Genomic DNA, 19463 nt, shown 5'->3' on the forward strand with positions numbered 1-19463 from the left:
ATATTTGCCTGTATTCCATCTGGAGGGCTGTGCTATCTACCTCAAAGCAGTGCTCATGCTTCTTGTTGCAATAAGGCTTTCAAAGTGCAGAATGAAAAAAGGGATTAGAAAAGGATCTTTCAGCATTATTATCTCCTCCTGTATGAAATTGCCTAATCCATACTTCCAAAGACTGCCTACATATTTATGTGGAGGCCACCTTTGAACATATAAAATATAAAAAGTTGACCAACTTCTGCTCTGGGTGTCCGTCTCACAGGCAAAAGTATTTAAAATAAGGTAAGAGGACTGCAGGAATGTAAATAATATGGAAATTCGAATCATGACCCGGCAAAACTAAATGTTTTTTTAATTACTGTAGATATGTAAGACTTCTGTCTGTCTTCTAAAGGAGGAGATACATTTTTTTTGAAGCTACAGTGAAAGCACTCTAGTCCCTGATGTAGCTGAGATCAAGGATGTGTCCCAGGCTCTGATTAAATCTTCAAAGTATAAAGCCAAGCACATGCTTCATACTTACCCTTTCAGTTCAGCTTTTTTCATTTTCTGCCCTTTTGGCAGAAACCATTAGAGCCAGTAAGATTTTACCCACAAAAGGAATTGCAAAGGGACATCACTAGATTCACACACTGAACTGCTCGGTTTATGTGTGTGCCATTGTAGTGGAAGAACAAAGTGTTACTGGTACAGAAAGAAACTGAACATGGAAATCCAACACTTGAAGCATTTGATCCTTCATTTCTCTACTTAGCTTCTCCATCTACAAAACTGGATTACTATGTTCATGGTAAGTTTACATTTATGATTTAAAATGCTGTGTGGAAAATGGTAAACACTAGCAAGTTACAAATAGCTTTTTAAACTTTACAAACGAGAAGTCATGTAACCCGCTTATTTGTGGGTAGAAGATTAATTTTTTTTAGAGTCCTCAAGTAATGCAAATATGTAATAATGAAAATGCTGTAAGCCAATACAGAAATAAAGTTAATAATTTTTGGAGATTTTCACATCTGCTATCAAACTGCACAGCATTTTTAACAGAGAGCAAATTTTATTTTTAAAGTATTAATATGAAATTTAAAATAAAATACAACTTACTAAGTGAAAAATTAATGTTTGCACACTAGTCCAGTCAATTTTATTTTTAAAATATTTTAATTGCATTTTTTTCCCCTGTTTTTACTTTTTCTTTCTAAAATAGCAACAATGGTCTATCTATTTCTCATTTTGGATAAGACCACTTTGAAACTTGTTTTACAACCTGAGCACAAAACGTTAACCTGTACAGTTTAGTAGGAGTGTTTGGAAATGCAGAGATTTTGGATCAGTCATTTCCCATTATCCTGCCCTTATAGATAAGAGATTCAGGACCAGAGGTTGAGCACTGTCATTCTTAGAGGATTTGCAGACACACCTGCCTGTGCTTTAACCAAGCCTGATTTTTTTTTAACTTCACCTTTACAGTAGGTTGAGCCTCTTATGCTCCAAAAATCACCAGGAGTCGGTGTAGGGCATACCTTACCAGTAAAGATTGCTGTTTTGAAGGATTACATCTTTCGATCCTACTTTTTTCTTGGGCTGATTTAGGGGTGAACCATGTGAAAGAGTGGTGAAAGTATGTCAGGGAGCAAGAGTCTTCTCTGTAAGCTGCTTTCCAGCCTGGTTTCCTGGGGTGCACTCTGGCTGGGACTGAAGGCTCCCTATTTTAGCTTGTTTAGTCTCTCTCCAGCTCCTGCTATCATATGATTTATTTATCATCTCGGATATGGGGAACAGCAATTCCTCTCTTGTTGGGCTGTAAGTGCTGGGGGCAGATGCAGCAGAAGGCATTCAAAGCAGAGGGGTGGCAGGCCTGAGTGTGAGCAGGAGCTGCATGGGGAGGAAGCAAGTGCTCACCTCTGAGAAACCTTACTGGGCAGTCTCCCCTCCCTCTGCAGTCAATGGGAACTCAGCAAACTGCAGAAGTTTCCAGCACACCAGCAACAACAATTCTCCGAAATAATATTTAAAATCTGTTTTTTAAAATACGGGAAAATGAAAGGGGTTGTTTTCTTTGCATTTTAAGATGTTGACAAGACTTCTTGGAGCTGAATGGGGCTCTGGAAAGGTCCCCAGAGCTTTCATGTGTCACAAAGCATTGTGTCCTCAGCGTGTCTTTTCACAGTCAGCCAGCAAAACCCCCATTGTCCCGGGGGAGATGTATGTGCCCCTTTCATCCCTCTGCTGCTCTCTCCTCCACACGCTGCTGGCTCCAGCACCTCTGCCTCCTCTCTTCCTCTCCTCCCTTCCCCAGGGGGCCTGGGAAACTCTGCTGTGCCACCAGTCCCCGGCACAGGGATGCCTTGGGGTTGTCAAGGCGATCTGGAGCAGAGCCCCTGTCATTCCTCCCAGCGTGTGCGCTCACACAACACGAATGGGAATTATTTTTTAAGTACTGGTGGGGAAGCTGGGGAGAGGGAAGGGAAGAAAAGAAAGAAAGGGGTCTGCAGAAGTCTGTAAAAACTGCAAAACCCCCCAGCCTTCATGCCTGTCTTCCTTCACCTACCCCTCTCTTGAGAAGTAGCACTGTGTATGAGATAAAGACATGAGAAGGAGTTCTCCAGAGTGTCACAAAGCAAAGCACTATTTTGTTCTTCAATAAAGATGTTTGAGAAGCAATGAAAATATTTTAGAATATAGGAAAGGCAAGGAGAAGGTAAATATATAATTACAAGAGGAGAAAAGGAGAGAAAAAACGCAGAGTGAAGGAGAAAAAATCGATTTAGGACGACTCTAACTGTTCTAAATTGTTAATCTGATAGTTTTGATTACTCACCTGACTTGATCACTCTTCTGTAAATTGGTGTGAACTATTGATTCTATGAATTGTCATGAATAGCTACTATATTATGAATAGCTACAATATTATGAATAGTTTTATGTCAATTATATTTGTTTGTATTGTTCTTATGATTTTATATTATAAAGAATTTTAGAATTTACCAAATCCGGAGTTGCTGCTATGTTTAATTTTGTAGATATTGAAAGCATGCTGCACATAATCTGTGTGTAATCTTGGATTACAACAGGGTGCACTAATGCAGAGGGATGATACTGTACTCCTGGAAGATCAAGCATAAAATACACTAAGCATGTTTTCTTTATAGAAACCAAACAGCTTTGAATCTGCTTGTTCAAGAATAAATTCTAAGGAATTGTTTTAAAAGCTGAAATGTACAACCTATGCTAAAAGTCCTATAGCTTCAGAATACTTTCTCCCTTTAATTAGCACAATAGAATCAATGGAATAAACTGATTTTTGAAGAATAGTCCAATGTCCTCAATGAACTATATCAGTCTGAGATTTGAGTTTATGCCTAACTTTCCCTATTATGCCACTTGAAAGTTTCTACCTATAGTCTTTTTTCTTTTCTTTTCTTTTCTTTTCTTTTCTTTTCTTTTCTTTTCTTTTCTTTTCTTTTCTTTTCTTTTCTTTTCTTTTCTTTTCTTTTCTTTTCTTTTCTTTTCTTTTCTTTTCTTTTCTTTTCTTTTCTTTTCTTTTCTTTCTTTATTTTCTTTCTATTTTTTTTTTAAGAAAGAAGAAATATCCAATTTACACAATTAGATGCAAAATGCTTTTTTCCCACAACAGTAAGTGGTCAGCAGCTGGTATGCCTGAAGCCCTGTTTCTGTGTGTAAACTCCTAGTCAGCAAAGCATCCTTGGGTTTATATCTGGCCCCAAAATTAATCACTAACTAACAAATGAGAGCCCATAAATGGAGTTTTAAAATAGGATCTCTTTTCTTACACTCCAAAGTAAATAGCAACCCTCTGAGGTAAAACAGTCATCATGTAGGATTGATTCTAATACCTTGGGTGATTTTCTTTCCTCAGAGCAAGCAAGACTGCTACTGGGTGTAGGGATGTGCATGAATATACATTTATGCATGCCGGTAGTTTCAGTCTGAAAACAGCTAAATGCTCAGCCTCTGCTTATCGTATTGAAAATCCCTGTTTCTGAAAGTTTTGCTGCCCTTTAAAAGCTTTTGAAAAAACTAAGTAGTTTGTGTGTTTGCTTTCCTACACTGAAATTCTTGTGGTTTTAATCTTTTCCCCCCAGTGTTTTAAAATTTTTGTTTCTTTAAAATCCCTTTTGATGCGTAATGATAAATATTTTAAATATAGAACATTTCAGCTGGGGCTGAAATGACCATCTAGACCAACTAGACTTCAGGACTGACCAAAAATTAAAGTGATGAATGGCACTGACTTTTCCAACATTGACAGGTAGGGGTTACTGGCCAGCACTCTGGGAAGATTCTTCCAGTGTGCTACCTCCCTCTCTGGAAAGAAATGTTTCTTAAGGTCCAGCCTGAGCATCCCCTGGTGCAGTTTGAACCATTCCCACTGATCCAGTGAGGCGAGATCAGCATTGCCCTCTCCTGCAGAGAGCAGAGAGGTCACTTCTCAGCCTCCTCTTCTCCAAACTGGACAGGCCCAAAGTCCTCAGCTGCTCCTCACAGGACAGTGGCAATTCTGCTCAGCAGAGGAGGGACTGTGTGCTCAGAGCCCAGGTGTGGGCTCTTGGCTGAGCACTCACTGTCATGGGGTTCCCATCTCTGGGCACAGGACCCAACACCTCCAGGTCAGGATTCTGACAAGATGTAGCAACGTGTTGATGCAAGTGCATAAAATGGTGAAGCAGTTCTGAATGAGTATATAGAACACTGTCCATTCTTATCCTTACACATATTGACTTCTTGGAACAAAAAAAAAATAGAGGGTTTCTATGACCGTGATGAATTCTTTCCTTATTCTGCATATTAGAGCTGAATTGTTGGCACTTCTTTGCCAAAGTGAGATTTTTATATAAATTCCCTTTAAATGTTTTGAGCTAAGGTTTTATATAAAACATTATGAACAGAGCATCTTTTTATTCCTAATTATTTTCCTGTTTACTTTTTATGGTCTCTTCATTAGGAAATTGCAATTGCTTATTAAGGACTCCTATGGTGGAGCAGGCAATAATGGCAACTGTTGACTCAGGAGTGTTGCCCTAATTTTGTTTCTTTAAGGTTGTCTTTCACTCTCCTAATGAAGCAGTCTCAAATGGGCTACTCCCACCCCCTACATCCACTAAGCACTGTGTGATGAGTAAACTCTCAGTGTGAGACCATGAGAACAATCCCTTTTGTGTATGTTGATGAGGATTTGTGAAATGAATAACACTGTGCAAGGTCACGGTAAAATATGCTGACAGAAAATTTGTAAGGAAAGGCAATAGTTAGGTAAAGACAGTGGAGGTAGTGCCCAAGTTTAATTAACATGATTAAGCACTAGAGCTTTATTCTAATAGCAGCTGAACATGTCCTCTGTGGTGGTGAGAATGTCCAGAAAACAATTGTTAAATTTAGGTTTTGACATTTAGGCACTTTGCAGATCAGGTACAAATTTCATCAACCTCTAGATTACAATTTTTAATAATAGTAACACTAAAATAATAAAATTGCGAAGATAAAAGGCAGCATTTTCAAATAACTATATGTCTAGCTGAAGTTAATTAATATTAAATCAATACAGCTAATGAAGCCACTTAAAATATATGGCTGAAATATATCTCTGTATGCCTTTTTACATGAACTGATGAGACAAGTTTCTCCCAAATCTCAATTTAACTTATCTTTGTTCAGATATGAATTTTTAGATAATAAAATTAGATATAATATAATTTTTCCAGTTCTGTTAAGAACAGTGGGCAAATAGAGTAAAATTAGCAGCTGTATTTGATCCAAAATTATGTGACCATGATTGAGCCAAGCTGACTAATGAAACCCATGGCTGGGATATAGCAATGCAATTCAAAGAGCCAATTAAGTGGCTAAGAGTGGCTCTTAAATTACTAGCCTTGCCCCACAGCTTCGCAGTCCTGCCTCATCCTTGCCAGAAAAGTATCAACTGTGGGTTTTGCAGGGTTGGTTTTTTCTGACAGTTTGTCATTTTGAATCACCCCAGAATTGTGTCACGTGAACACCAGAACTTTTATATGGTAAGCAGAAGGAAAGAGTGTCTGGGGCAGGAAACTAGCAAACACCTGCTTTTTTAGCCACAGTTTATTCCTTAGAAGGAGGATGTTTGTGAAACCATGACACACTAATGTCTGAACATCACTGGGTGATGTAAACGGAAGATAATCTCAGTGAGTTTTACTTTTCAGTAAACCATGAATAATAAAAGACTGTTTTGTCATGGTTCATCACTGATTAACACTTTCAGTAAAATAGTTGCAATTTATGAAACTTACTCTTTGGTGTCAGTGCATTTTAATTGTTATAAAAAATATGACAGTAATCCACGCTTGAAAGTATTTCTTGGGTGATCAAATTTAGCTTTCTGATACAGCAGGAAAATATATTCTACAGTATTGGTTAAAAACTTACTGAGCTTGAGGTACAAACCATTAGCAATTTTTATCCCAACAATTTCCATATTTGTGTATTCTACAGCCTTGCTCTCTTTTTAGTTTTCCTATTTCAGTGTAAAAACAATTTGATTGATCAATGGCTCAGTGTCCAGATGGAGACCTGTGAGGTTGGTGTCCCTCAGGAGTCTGTGCTGGTGTCAGCACTGTTTGATATTTTCATTAATCCCAGACAGTGGGATTGAGTGCAACCTCAGCAGGTTTGCAGATGACACCAAGGTGAGGTGGTTTGACACCCCTGAGGAACAAGATGTCATCCAGAGGGACCTGGACAAGCTGGAGGAGTGGCCCATGGGAACATCGTGAGGTTTAACCAGACCAAGTGCTGGTGCTGCACCTGGGCCAGATCAACCCCTGGTACCAGCACAGGCTGGGCATGAACAGCCCCAGAGCAGCCCAGAAGGGCTTGGTGGGTGAGCCAGCAAAAGAAGCATAACCAGCAGGTGAAGGAGGTGATTTTTCTGCCTCTACTCTGCCCTCATGAGACTCCACCTGCATGGGGGGTGGAGCACTGCATCCACCGCTTGGATTCCCAGCATAAGGAAGATGTGGATCTGTCAGAACAGGTTCAGGGGCCACAAAGACGTCAGAGGGATAGAGCACCTCTTATTTGAGGACAAACTGAGAAAGTTGGGGTTGATCAGGAGAGCAGAAGGCTCTGGGGAGACCTTTCAGCACCTGCATTAAGGAGGCCTGTAAGAAAGATGGGGGCAGACTTTTTAGTGGTCTCTTATTACAGGAGAAGGGGTAATGTTTTTAAAAAGGGTAGATTGAGGTAGGACATAAAGAAGAACATTTTTACAATAAGGGAGTTGAAACACTCTCAGCCCACCCATGGCAACTGACCAGGCCAGGCTGGAGATGGCTCTGAGTACCCTGACCTAGCTGAAACTGTCCCACCTAATTGCAAGGGGTTGGACTAGATGATCTTCAAGGCCCCTTCCAAAGCAACTGTTCTATGTTTCTTCCTTTAAAATTCTTCTCTCTGTCACTATGAGTCACTGAGGACAGGGAAGAATTTCATAAACCTCCCTAGACTCTACTTGTTGTTGCTAAAATATTTATAAACAATGAAGTATAACACCTTCTGGTAAAATGAAATAAGTCCATGTGGAATACTTGGTGCATCTACTGAGTATCAATGATGCTTACATTACTACACGAAAACTCCTGCAGGATTATGCTCTTCTGCTCCGAAAAGTGCAGCTGGCTTGCTTTTCAGGTTTGCAGTATAACAGGATACATTTGAAGAACCAGTAGGAAAGTACATTTCCTGAAACACATCTGCCTGAGAAGGACCCTGCTGTGGGGCTGTTGAGATACTCATTTAACTCTTCACATTATTCTGTCTTTTGCTCACAGTATTGGAATGTGACAAACAATATGCTTTTTGAAGGGAAACTAGGGAGTAATTTATCTTCTTTATGTGTGCTAAGCAGAGCAGGAGGGAGATGCAAGCAGGGATTCACAGCAAGCCATGGAGCAGTGATTAGTAACAGCTGACAGTCTCAAACCAAGACTCTCTTTCTTTGGTTACCTCATTGTAATAACAGAGTACAAAGAACTGACTGTCTTCAAGCCAAGAATCAGAGACCCAGGAACACAGAAAATAGAAGCTCAAAATTTTTTTTTGGTAACAAAACACTATTGCTACCTGCACAGCGCAATTCTAAAAAGACATCCTTTTATGTCCAGACACTTAGACTAAACTTTCCTGGAAATGGGATTCTTATGTTGGACATAAAGCTGATTATTTTCCATGTAAAAAGTGAAAAAAATAAGTATATTTTTTAATGAAAAAGCATAATATAACATGGTAAATTATTTCAGTTTAATCAAGAAACAAGTTTATTTTGGTAGCTGATAAGCCAAAGCACATTCAATTAGTTTAAATCCCAAAGTGCACGTTGTTGTAAGACTGAAATAAATATAGTAGTAGTTGTAAGACTTTTATCCTATTCCCAGAGGACGAAATATTAGTTTTCATTTATTCTGAATGTGCTGCCAAAAATACCTGCTTAAAGCATGAAATGTCCTGCATCTATTGAAGCGATACAAGTGATAAAATTTCCTTTGGCTTTGGTTGGTGTTGAGCACATTAATCAGTGCTCCATAAAGATTCATAATCTAATTTCTCAAAATACATGTGCAAACTTTTAATTTGCTAAAATTCTGGTCTGAGTTTAGGCACACTGTGCTGGGAGTTCTTCACAGAATATTTTTGTATGTGCAGCACTTATTAAACAACATTCCACAAATGTACAATGCTTCTTGTATCTGCCTGGCTCTTGGCAGTGTGATGAAGCTGCAAACTATTTATTATGCCAAATCATTCCTGATGTGCATTAGTTGCTACTGAAAAAATAGTGAGACATTAGAGGTGTCCATAAGAGAACAGTAGGTAGCAGTACAGTTTGGTGTAAAGAATAACTTGATTATATTTTAGGTAGATAACTAGTGCCCAAAGACTTACCTGAATTGCTAGAAAAATTAACATAATTCTGGTTAGAGTGGCAAGATTTAGAGAATGGGAAATTAAGGTTTTCCCCCCTAAAAAAAGAAAGATAGAGAGCTCTATCTGTGTGCAAAACAAAATAGGTTTTGGGGCATGGGATTGTTCTGATCAGTAACTGGTCAGAGCTCTATGCTGGAGACATCACCTTCTCACTCAAAATACGATTCACTGTTGTTGGCAAACCTGCTCTTGGCGTCTTCAGTGAAACTTCCAATAATAGGCTCTGCTGCAATGCTAGTATCTTATTTGGGTATTTGTCCACTAGGATCTGACACTAGTTAAGTTAATTTTATAGAGTTCATGCAGCAGCCATCATTTGGAAGGAGGCTTTGCCCAGTTGGATGTGACTTGATAAAAATTTGAATCAATGGTGTGTGACTAATGCACCAGGTAACAACCTAGCTTTTGGATTTATGCTTGGATTTTTGATTTTAGTACAATTTTTGTTAATCCAGCTATACTAAGATAATTGGAAACAAATGATGTGATGTTGCCTTTAGGTATTTATAATGAGACTTTTGGCTTTTTTGGGTAATCTGAAGTTCCACTAGTAGCTGTTCATTTACTAAGAACTTTTCACAGATTGTGTTATTGCAGTAGTGACTATCTATTCTTGCAACAGTTTATTATTAGTAAAAATAGTTCTGCTTTGTTGTTTTGCTTTTTTAAAAATAAATATTGTCAGTGATACAACACTAATTTGTGCATCTGTGTCCGACTTAAAAGTTCTAAGTGTTCATTTTCCTTTCAAGTTAGCAGTTCACTCATTGCTGCTATTTTACTCATTGATCTTCCATGAGCTGCTCATGGAGTTAGTACTTTCTTCTCATCTGTGCTGCACACACTCTGCTGGTGTTCACATCTCCTTGTAATTCCTTTAGTTTATTTCATTCCTTCCCATGTGCCCCACATTTTTTCAGTCTGTACTATTTTCCAGCACAGTGTATGCTTCCATGGGCTGTTCTCCATAGATTCACACTTTGTTTGCTGACTTTTCTCCTTTCACACTCCAAGTAGAATTTTAACTCCCACCAAGTTCGGCTGCTATCTGCACTGCAGCAACATAAATCACTTTCAGTGAAACTCCGTGGTACCACTGCTGTTCTACTCCCCATAGTGACAAAAGTTGTCTCAGTGACCTCTCTGTGACAGTGATCTTGGTAGAGCAGCTTCTCAGCCTGGGCAGGCTGGTCCTGAAAGACGTTAAACCCAAGCCTGGGCTGACATTTGTGCAGGACCTAATGTAGTGATGCCTCAGCTCCTCTGAGAGTTCAGGCACCAAGAAGATGCACAACTGCACAGTACCCCTCCTTGTCTAAAGGAAATACACAGCGCTCTTTCATGCCTCTAAGTCATTATTTGAACTAGAAACTCTGGAGCTGTAACTAATTAGACAATATAGACTACTTTAGGGTTCTTATTTCTAAAGAATCGCAAGAACTTGCATTTGACAAAATAAATAATGCACATAATTTTTTTTTATCAAGAGAATGAATCCTGTGTTGATAAAGAATCTAGAAACAATCTGAGACTTCCTTTATAATATATAATCAAGTCTATTTAGAGAAGACGGGATCTGATACAGAAATTTTTTGAAAAAAAATTGTATAGACATGATTATATTTATTAACTTGTAGCATTTAAAACCCCACTTATAATCTAATTAATTAGTTAATACATTAATAATAAATGAGAATATCCTAATGGATAACACGATAGCATTTTTTCTTTTTCATAGGAGTAAATCAAAACTTAATTACACTCTAAGTTCCCCCCAAGAATTTAATTAATAACAATCAAATCAAGTTTAAGAAGAAAATAATTTCTATTTGTGAATTTAAGGTCCTCTGGTAATATGCCATATGAATACTAAGGAGTCATTACTTAAGCTGCAATTAGTCTCTTATGTTTTAAATTGTCATTATAATTTTGAGGGTTTTTTTCACAATTCAGTAATGATGTTAAGGCTCTTCTGAGAACTCATTAAGAAAGTGTGGAATGGAGTTTCATGTGAACAGGCTTTTGTTTTCCTTCTTTTCTCTCTTTTGTTTCAATGACCTCTTGAACTTTGGGTCACTGATTCAGTTACAGCCTTGCAACATCAAAGACGTACATTTTTTTCTCTGTATTTCTTCATCTTACAGACTTGTAGGGAGGGAATGGAAAGAAGTTAATACTTACTCTGGAATGCCTGACAGTAGCAATCAGTACTTTTTAATAATAATATTACGCTCTTTTCAGGATGTTAGAGTGCTAAGTACAGATGAAAAAGAGGGTTTGGCATCCACAATTCAAGCCCTATACAGTTGCCATCTGAGCATTATCTGCTTGTTGGCAGGATTCAGAATATGAATCTCTATGACTGGTCAGAGAAAGAAAATATCAGATGATTTCAAACTAAACACATGAAAGAGTGTTTTTTTAGGTTAGCCTTCTTACTGGACTATGATGTTCTGCAGAACAGAAAACTAGCCTTTTTTAAAAAAAACAAACTAATAATCATCCTATCTTGAATTTGAAAGATTTATTTTCTTAATGGATGATGGTCCTATGTACAAGTTCATTGGCCATGAGACAGACGATTGCCAGGCTTAGTAAGGACATGTTCTGTAACTTGGCTTTCAGAGTTTGGGAAATTAAGACATACTGAAATTGTAAAATCTGGACAAAGCTGATTTTCAGTGCAAGAAGAATTAGTGCATTAATGAAATAGCCATTCATAAGGTGAACTCTTGACCAAAACCTACTTTCCCTCTGAAAAGAAACTATATTCACTGGAGAAGCCCTGATATTATCTAAGTATTCAGAAATAAGTTAGAAGTGGGTGGTGAAACATTAGAATAAAGTATTCAGATTTGCATGTGAGTAAAGAGAAAATGAGAGAGCTGTTTATGGAAGGAAGAATCAGAACCATTATGTTAACTTTAGTGCAAATAGTGTATTTCTAGTGTACTTTTATCTTTCTTATCTGCCACCAGTAAGGCGCTGCTTGTACCATTTTCTGAGGATGAAAAAATCCATTTATCTGAAAAAGAGTTAATCCGCTTTAAGTATACAATTATAACAAACCAAGATCTGATTCTGAAAACGTGATGAATTGAGGCATATAAAAAAATATTTGTGTTAATGTATGTAGTCGAAAAACCTCTTCACAACTTGTGATATACTTGAAGCCCTTCAAGATCTTCAGTGAAGTCGAGAAGATGAATATTGCAGGAAGATTAATGCCAGATCTGATAAATCAAAAGCTAGAAGTCATATTCACCAAATACTGAAATACTGGTTTTGGGTAAACCCCAAAATTTTTTCAAACAAGTGCTCTGTGGCGTGACTCTTGAGTTTTCAGAATGTATTCAGGATCTATTTGTCAGCTTCTTTTTACAAGCAGAAGCCCAGAATTCACTTTGCTTTGATTTTTGACTTCCGGAGATGATGGTTCTTTAAGAATAGCATTAAGATCTGAAAGCTTCTGTTGGCACAAATGTTGAGGTTTTTTTATTTGCATGTTAATTCCTCAGTCTTAGAATTGAATTGCTATTCAACTGTGTGAAACTGTAAAGAACTTTGTTTTTTCCTTTCTACATGATAGTACTTTTTTCTCTTTTATTTTTTGCACAAATCTCTGTATTTTTTACTTGTCTTTGTAGATCATCATTAGTATATCTTCCTTTGATAGACTCCTGCAGAGAAAAGGGTCTTTCCAAGATGCTATTGGTAGAAGGAATACACAGAGCTTCTGTATCTGGCAACTCAATGAACCAAAATTTTAGAGCTTGTCATTCCAGGTGCCTTTCTTGCTAGTTTGCTAGATAAAAGTGTGCCCACACCATCAGGAACTGAAAGTTTGGGGTGTGATAAACTGCCTTTTTTTACTGAGCATGCAAACCTCTGAGGAATTAGTTTGTATTGATTGGACATGTCCCTCTTTCCTTTGGAAATGGTATGCTTTGCAACGACATGCACCTGTCCAAAATCAAACCCACTAAAAATACAAGCTCTGTTGACCTGAGGAACAGTCAGACAACTCAAGAAAGGACTACCTTGAGGACAGGCGGATGTCTGTAAATTTATTTTTGCCCATTTCTGGAATTCAAATGACACTAGCTGCCTTGCAGAGACTAACAGATGTGAACTAACAGATGTGATTTTAGATAAACTGGCGTAGCTTTGCTGAGGTGTTTATCAGTGGCATCATTCAGTCAAACCTGGAAAGACCATGTTCTAGAGAGAATCAAATTAAAAACCCTTGTGAAATGGAGAAATGTGCCATCAGGCAGGCCCAAGTGGACTGATGCCGTGCATAGAAGTGGCAGAGTATGCCCAGACTTAGCTCAGTCTGATGCTTTCTGGGATAAGCCACCATCACAAAGCCCCAGTTATTTCTGGGGTCACAAGAGTTCTTCACCAAGCTTCATCAGTGTAACATCTGAACCCTAGACTCAACAGATCTGACTCTGTGAGTCTGAAAAAGTTTGACCCAAGGGACTTTCCACCCAATTAAAGAGGACTGGCAATTCTGTGAAGAGATTCTAGGCTGCAGCAAATACTTTGCAATGTTTATGCCTGTCTCGGGCATTCATCAGAAGACAGCATTGCAACAAAGGAATAAGGAGAAGGTTTAATTCTACCATTTCTCTTCAAAAAGCTAAGAACTAGGGAAAGGAACTATGATACAACTGGAAAGCAAGTCCTATCAATGAGATCAGCTCTTACATATTTGCAATTATTATCTTTTGAGACATTCTCCATGACAGCATCATTTATATTTTGTTGCATTCATTTCTCAGAATTGGAACTGGATGATATATAATATATTCAGAAACAACCTGCAAGAAAAGGATATCACTAACAGGAGTTTCTGGATGAAAAGAATTCTAGCACATACAGGAAGTGCTTTTTCACTCCCTGACATATAGCTCAAATCCCAGATATTGCTGGATCTCAGTTATATATTTATCTCAACAAATTATTAGAGATTTTTGTTCTAAGTGTTTCTGTTTTCTCCTTCTGATTCTCCACCAGTGAGAGCTGTGACATGTGGCTAGAATACTAGGACGAGCAATTATCTGGGAAGCCTTCCTCCTCTTCCAGACAACCCAACATCTAACTGGAATCCAGACCCAAGGCTTGAGTTCTGAAAGTCTTGTAGTCCACAGTGGCTCTCCACATTTTCCATTGCTCAGAATTCAGGTGGAATTTCCACCAATGCTATCAAGACACTGGTTTCAGTACGTCTGCCTCCAGTGATGGTGATGATGATGGATCTACGTTATAGAAGTTTGTAATCCAGACACGTCTGAAGGACAGTATGTAGTTGATCCTACAATTAGCTTTGAGAACTAGATGGAAATAATATGTTATAGGTCACCAACTGTTCGTTATCAAAAAGGAAAAAAAAACAGGGTGAAAACAAGGCTAGGTGAACTAATGATGGTATCACAGAACCATGTTTCTGAAAGTGACAATGTTCTGCATGTTCTACAATGATCCGTGCAGCTGGTGCAGTTATTCAGAAAGTACTTTGTGTCTTGTCACATTTCACAGTGCTGATGAAACAATGATTTGTGTTACTTCGCTTGGTGTGCAAGTAATTCCAGTAAAATTCTCTGTGTTCCCAAAATTCAGCCTCAAGAATTTTCTTCCTTGGATTCTTCCAGTTTCCACAAGCAAATTACAGCAAAGACAGACTGACAAGGAAGAAAATATGATGGAATTGTGCTGTATTCGAATGTAGGAAATAAGGGTCACAATGTTCAAGGGAGAGATAAGGAGATGAAATGAGTAGGAAAGTGAAAGCTGATAAAGCCTGAAAGAAGCCTGCGTGTACCTAACTATGCCATGTTTTCTGGCTGGTTTTTGTTATATTTTGATATTTTTATAATGGCTCTCACACTGTTGCTCTTTGTAAATTTCCCAAAAGTGAGATAATTGAGAGTTACCAATACTGTTGTGCATATTTCTTTCCCCTTCCTTGACAGATGGCTCTTTTATTTTGAAGTCCGATTTCATGCCAATGGAGTGAGTTATTCTCTGGTTAATGTGAGATGATTCTTAAATCTTGGAATTATTTTTCTCAGGTTTTGAACTGGCTCTAGAAGTGCTGCGTGTGTCATAAAGCTGAAACTGTATACAGTAGTTAATGCCTCAGAGTAATTGGTAAGTGAAACCTTTGCCAGTGAAAACAGAGAGATATTTTCAGTTTGTTAAGAAATTCTAAGGAGTGTAAAACCAACATAAAACTATGGGAAATAAATTAGTCCTATGGTTGTCCAACCCATTTGTCTTCACATTTATCTGACAAGTTCTTACTGAAAGACTATGAAGAACAGAAAAAGATAGTTAATTTGCCCTCCCTGCGACAAGGAAGCAGGGATCTACAGCTAGTTTAACAAATTTATTAGCCAGTAATGACTGCATCTGTGAGTTCACATTTAATTTATTTTAATTTTCATTTAAAATTATTTAATTAAATTAATTTAATTTTAACTTGAAACTATTAACATAATTGAACTGAATTGCATCATATGAAAACGTACTTCCTTTTCTTTAATATAAATAAGTGCATGCTCTTTTTATTTCTTAGAACACCCTATTTTTCCTTTTTTTTGAAATATAGTCAGGAGATATAGTAATAAATAGCTACTCCATTATAGCTTCTGCAAGGAGCTAATGATTTCTCTGGACTTTTATAGCAACTTCTGTGGTTGTACCTTTTTCAAGCTAAAAAAAAAGAGAGAATTCTGTTTAATTCCTTCTTGGCTTCACAAGAACTTTATTCCAGCCCTATCACCCCCTCTGTTCACAGTGAGTCTGAGAACTCTTGCCTGTGCTAATGCCCATTTGAGAACTCGTGATTAGGTGTAGCTCATTCCCCTTTCCCAGGTGTATTACCTTGCACTTGCCACCATTCCAGTTCACCTGTCAGGTTATCACAGACTCATTCATTATTGAAAACATCATTCTTTACAGTTTCAGTCTTCAGTATCCTGAGTAAAATGTTGCTTCCAGTGTCCTAATTCTCAAAATGCTGAAAGCTGATTTTGCATTTTGGGCATTTACATTATAAAATGTAAACCCAAGTCTTTTCCATTTGCAAACTAATGTAGCTGGCTTTACAGCTGATTTTTAATACTTTTGAGTTTTTTTAAGTTTTCAGGTCTGCTGTTTTTCTGTAACCAACATGTTTGTATTAAAATCAAAAAAGTGTTCTGAGTTTTCCCTAATAAATTTTCAGCCCTTCTGCCCTTGGCTTGAAATGTTAAGAGGCAGTGTGGTTTTACAATGGTCTACCAGTGCTCAGGCAAGATGCTTTAATTCTTATGTGTTCTTTCAAACAGTTTTTGCTTTTTGCTTTGTCAGCAAGCAAAGTATTGATGTTATGCATTTGAACTGATATAAAAGCAAAATGAAGTCTTTGTGGGTGAGAGGTTGCTCCCTATTGTTAATTCAGCTGGAATCTCATGCAGAATGCAAACTGAATAAAAGTATAACAACCTGTTATTCAATACTTTGGGCAGCAACTAAAGTTATATTTTGCAATGAAGTTCAAATCAGCCTTCAATTAAGGATCACTAGTAAAATTGAATTATTTTAGAGGAGCTCTTAAGTTTTACTATCTTTAGTCATTGCAGACTTTGTTCTAGAACACCCCTGCTGTTTCTGCTGCTCTCAGAGACTAAGACTTCAAAAACCACACTGCTCTGTACTTTCTGCTTTTGAAAGCTCTATGTCCTGCTTAGGTTTTCTCTTTTATGGTATAATCAAATCTTATCTTACACAGACTGTTATTTTATGCAGGAATTTAATCTCTGCTTTTATTGCATTTTAATTCTTAGTCAAATCTAAGAATTCATTTAGAATTGTTCTATCAGGCTCTTATAAAGATAGATTTCTGTATACTCCATATTGTCAAACTGTTTCAGAAATGGCTCAGAAATAATGAATTATAATTTAATTTTATGAACCTTTCTGAAGTCCTTGCTTTTAGTATTTGCATAAATTAAAATGTTTAGCAGTTTTTGAGGCACCCAAAGATGCCAAATATTTATGACATTTCATTATGATTTTCTTTTATTTCCTAACTGATTGCCAGCACATTCAGAATCTGCACATCATTTCTTTAGTGTTTTTACGTGAAAGTTGATGTTTCTAGGTGCTGAATGCTTCCAAAGCTAGATTTTTTTCCTTCCTTTTTTTTTAAATGTAGCTATCTGCTATTTAGACTCAGTTTTTAACTTCAAAAGTATCTTTCCAAAATATTTAAGATTTACATGACATAATTGTGAAGCCTATATTGCCAACATTGCCTTAAAACTGTGGAGTGTGACAATATAAATAGGTTCAAATCTTGTCATCTTTAGGTATCTATATAAATAATGATTATTAAAGAATATATGCCAGACTAGATGGAAATTTGTTTTATACAGGAATACAGCTATTGAAGGGAAGGTTTTTAAAATAGTTGTATTATAGATTAAGGTTTGTATATTTTTAGCTGCTGTTCGCCTGAATCTACTATAAAGATGCTAATCTGAGATGAAGCTGTTTCTGAACCTGGATCAATATTTGTAATGTTTCTTCAGTCGTTTTTTAACTTGATAAGATATTCTGTTTACAAGATAATGAGATCTCTACTAATTTAACAATTTATATGCCTACATTTTAAGACAGTCTCTATTTCAGACACACACAGATCAAAACATGAATTTTCCTCTATTTTCTTAAAGTATGTGAATGTTCAATTTAAATAACTGTGTCATACAGTTATGTAAATTGAATATGCAAATACCTACATGAATGCATGAACTCATGTGTGAATGAAATGTACAAGTGCATAAAATTAAAGCTGCCATGTAATTCAGCTTCTACAACATTGACATGCTTGTAAAGCTTTGGATGGCGGAGAAAGAGGGAAGAGTTGCCTAAAAAGAAGGTAAGTTGCTTTTAAAATGATCATTTATGCATTAAAAGAAAGTCATAAATGAAAAAAATAATACAACCCTAGGATGTCTATGAATTTTTTACTCATAGCAGCTTCATACTACAGGAGATGTCTACAAGATTCTTCTGTAGAGAGATCCCAATACAAATACACAGGCATCTCAATTTCACTGACAATCCAAGAAGGACTTCACTCTGAGAGAATTTGTTAATACTTTCCTCTATAACTGGAGTCTGCTGAGATGAATGTAGAACTTTTTATTGATTTGATGGGTATTTATTATTCTGACTTCTAAAATTGTTTCTTTAAACCTCACAAAAATTAGAATTTTTGGAAAATCAGAAAATGTGCCAAATTTTGTGATTCATTGCTCTGGTGACCAGCTGAACTGACCAAACACTACTTAATTGCTTCCTGGTTTTTGCATATGAACTATATGAACTGAATCAGGAATGCTGCATTTTTTTAAACTTTTCCTAAACACAGAAGTGTAAGACTCACTTTTATTAATGTTTTTACCTTCCAGCTTAACTGTGAGTACTAAGATGTTTCACAGGCACTCGTTATGTCTCTGTTTTGCCAGAATGAATTAAAGGGAATTACTGCTAGGTCTTTTTTTTCTCCTGGGAGAGCAGTAACTGGCTCCACAGGTCTGTTCTGCCTGAATGAGAGACTTTCCATCTGTTGAAATCACCATAAGTGTTGTAGTTGATATGAGACAGCACCTGGGGCCTTGTAGTAGGTGACAGCCTTTTTTCCACAGTCAGCCAGCAGACAGGAGAGCACAGGAGGAATTACTTAGAGGCTTCAAGCAGAATGGATCCTGCTCCAACAAACCTAGACACGTGCTGCTTTCACAGCCTCTTTCTTGAAGAGATGATGCTCAGGTCCCTTTATGAGACCTCCGTATTGTGTGCTCTCATGTGAAAGGTTAAGATGAGCAAATTCAAAATTCTGGCCCTTTATGTTTGCTGCTATTAATTTATTATGATAATAAAGGGGGTTAAAAAAAATAACGATTAGTAGAGGATAGGGGTTTGATATGATTGATAGCATTTCCATCTAGTTACTCTTCAGGGATCATTTACTCTCTCATTCCAATGTTAAAAAGGCAAATAGAAGACCTAATTTCTAAGTTTAATAACAATAGACTATTTTCTAGAATTATGTCTATACAGAAGGATGTGGGATGCTGAGCCGTTCTGTCACAATCCCCTGTCATACAACCTAAGTCCATCATTGTAACTAAAATAGCTATATGGATCTGCTGAGCTACAATAACTTAACCTACATGCCTTCACTAAAATTTCCATCATATATAGTCATCTTATTTTCTGCCTAGTAGTTAGAAAAAACCCAAACAACACTTCACCAGCACTACATCTGAAGGGAGAAAGAAAGCAGAAGGGAAACATGATTTGCTTAAGGTTATATACAACTTGTCACATCACTGACTTTCCACATTTTACACCCACAAGCAGCATTGGGAACAAAATGGCTTTTCTGCAGTAGAATATCCTCATGTCCAGGTTCTGTATTTTTCCTGACT

The 19463-nt window shown here is 37.2% G+C and overlaps 1 protein-coding gene across 2 annotated transcripts in view; it reads right to left on the reverse strand.

Moving 5' to 3' along the window:
- SLC1A3 (solute carrier family 1 member 3) overlaps nt 1-19463 on the reverse strand; it is a 65422-nt gene that overhangs the window by 21271 nt on the left and 24688 nt on the right. The gene's annotated exons all lie outside the window — the stretch shown is intronic.

Source organism: Sturnus vulgaris, chromosome Z (genome assembly GCF_052056855.1).
Source record: "Sturnus vulgaris isolate bStuVul1 chromosome Z, bStuVul1.hap1, whole genome shotgun sequence".
Lineage (NCBI taxonomy): Eukaryota > Metazoa > Chordata > Aves > Passeriformes > Sturnidae > Sturnus > Sturnus vulgaris.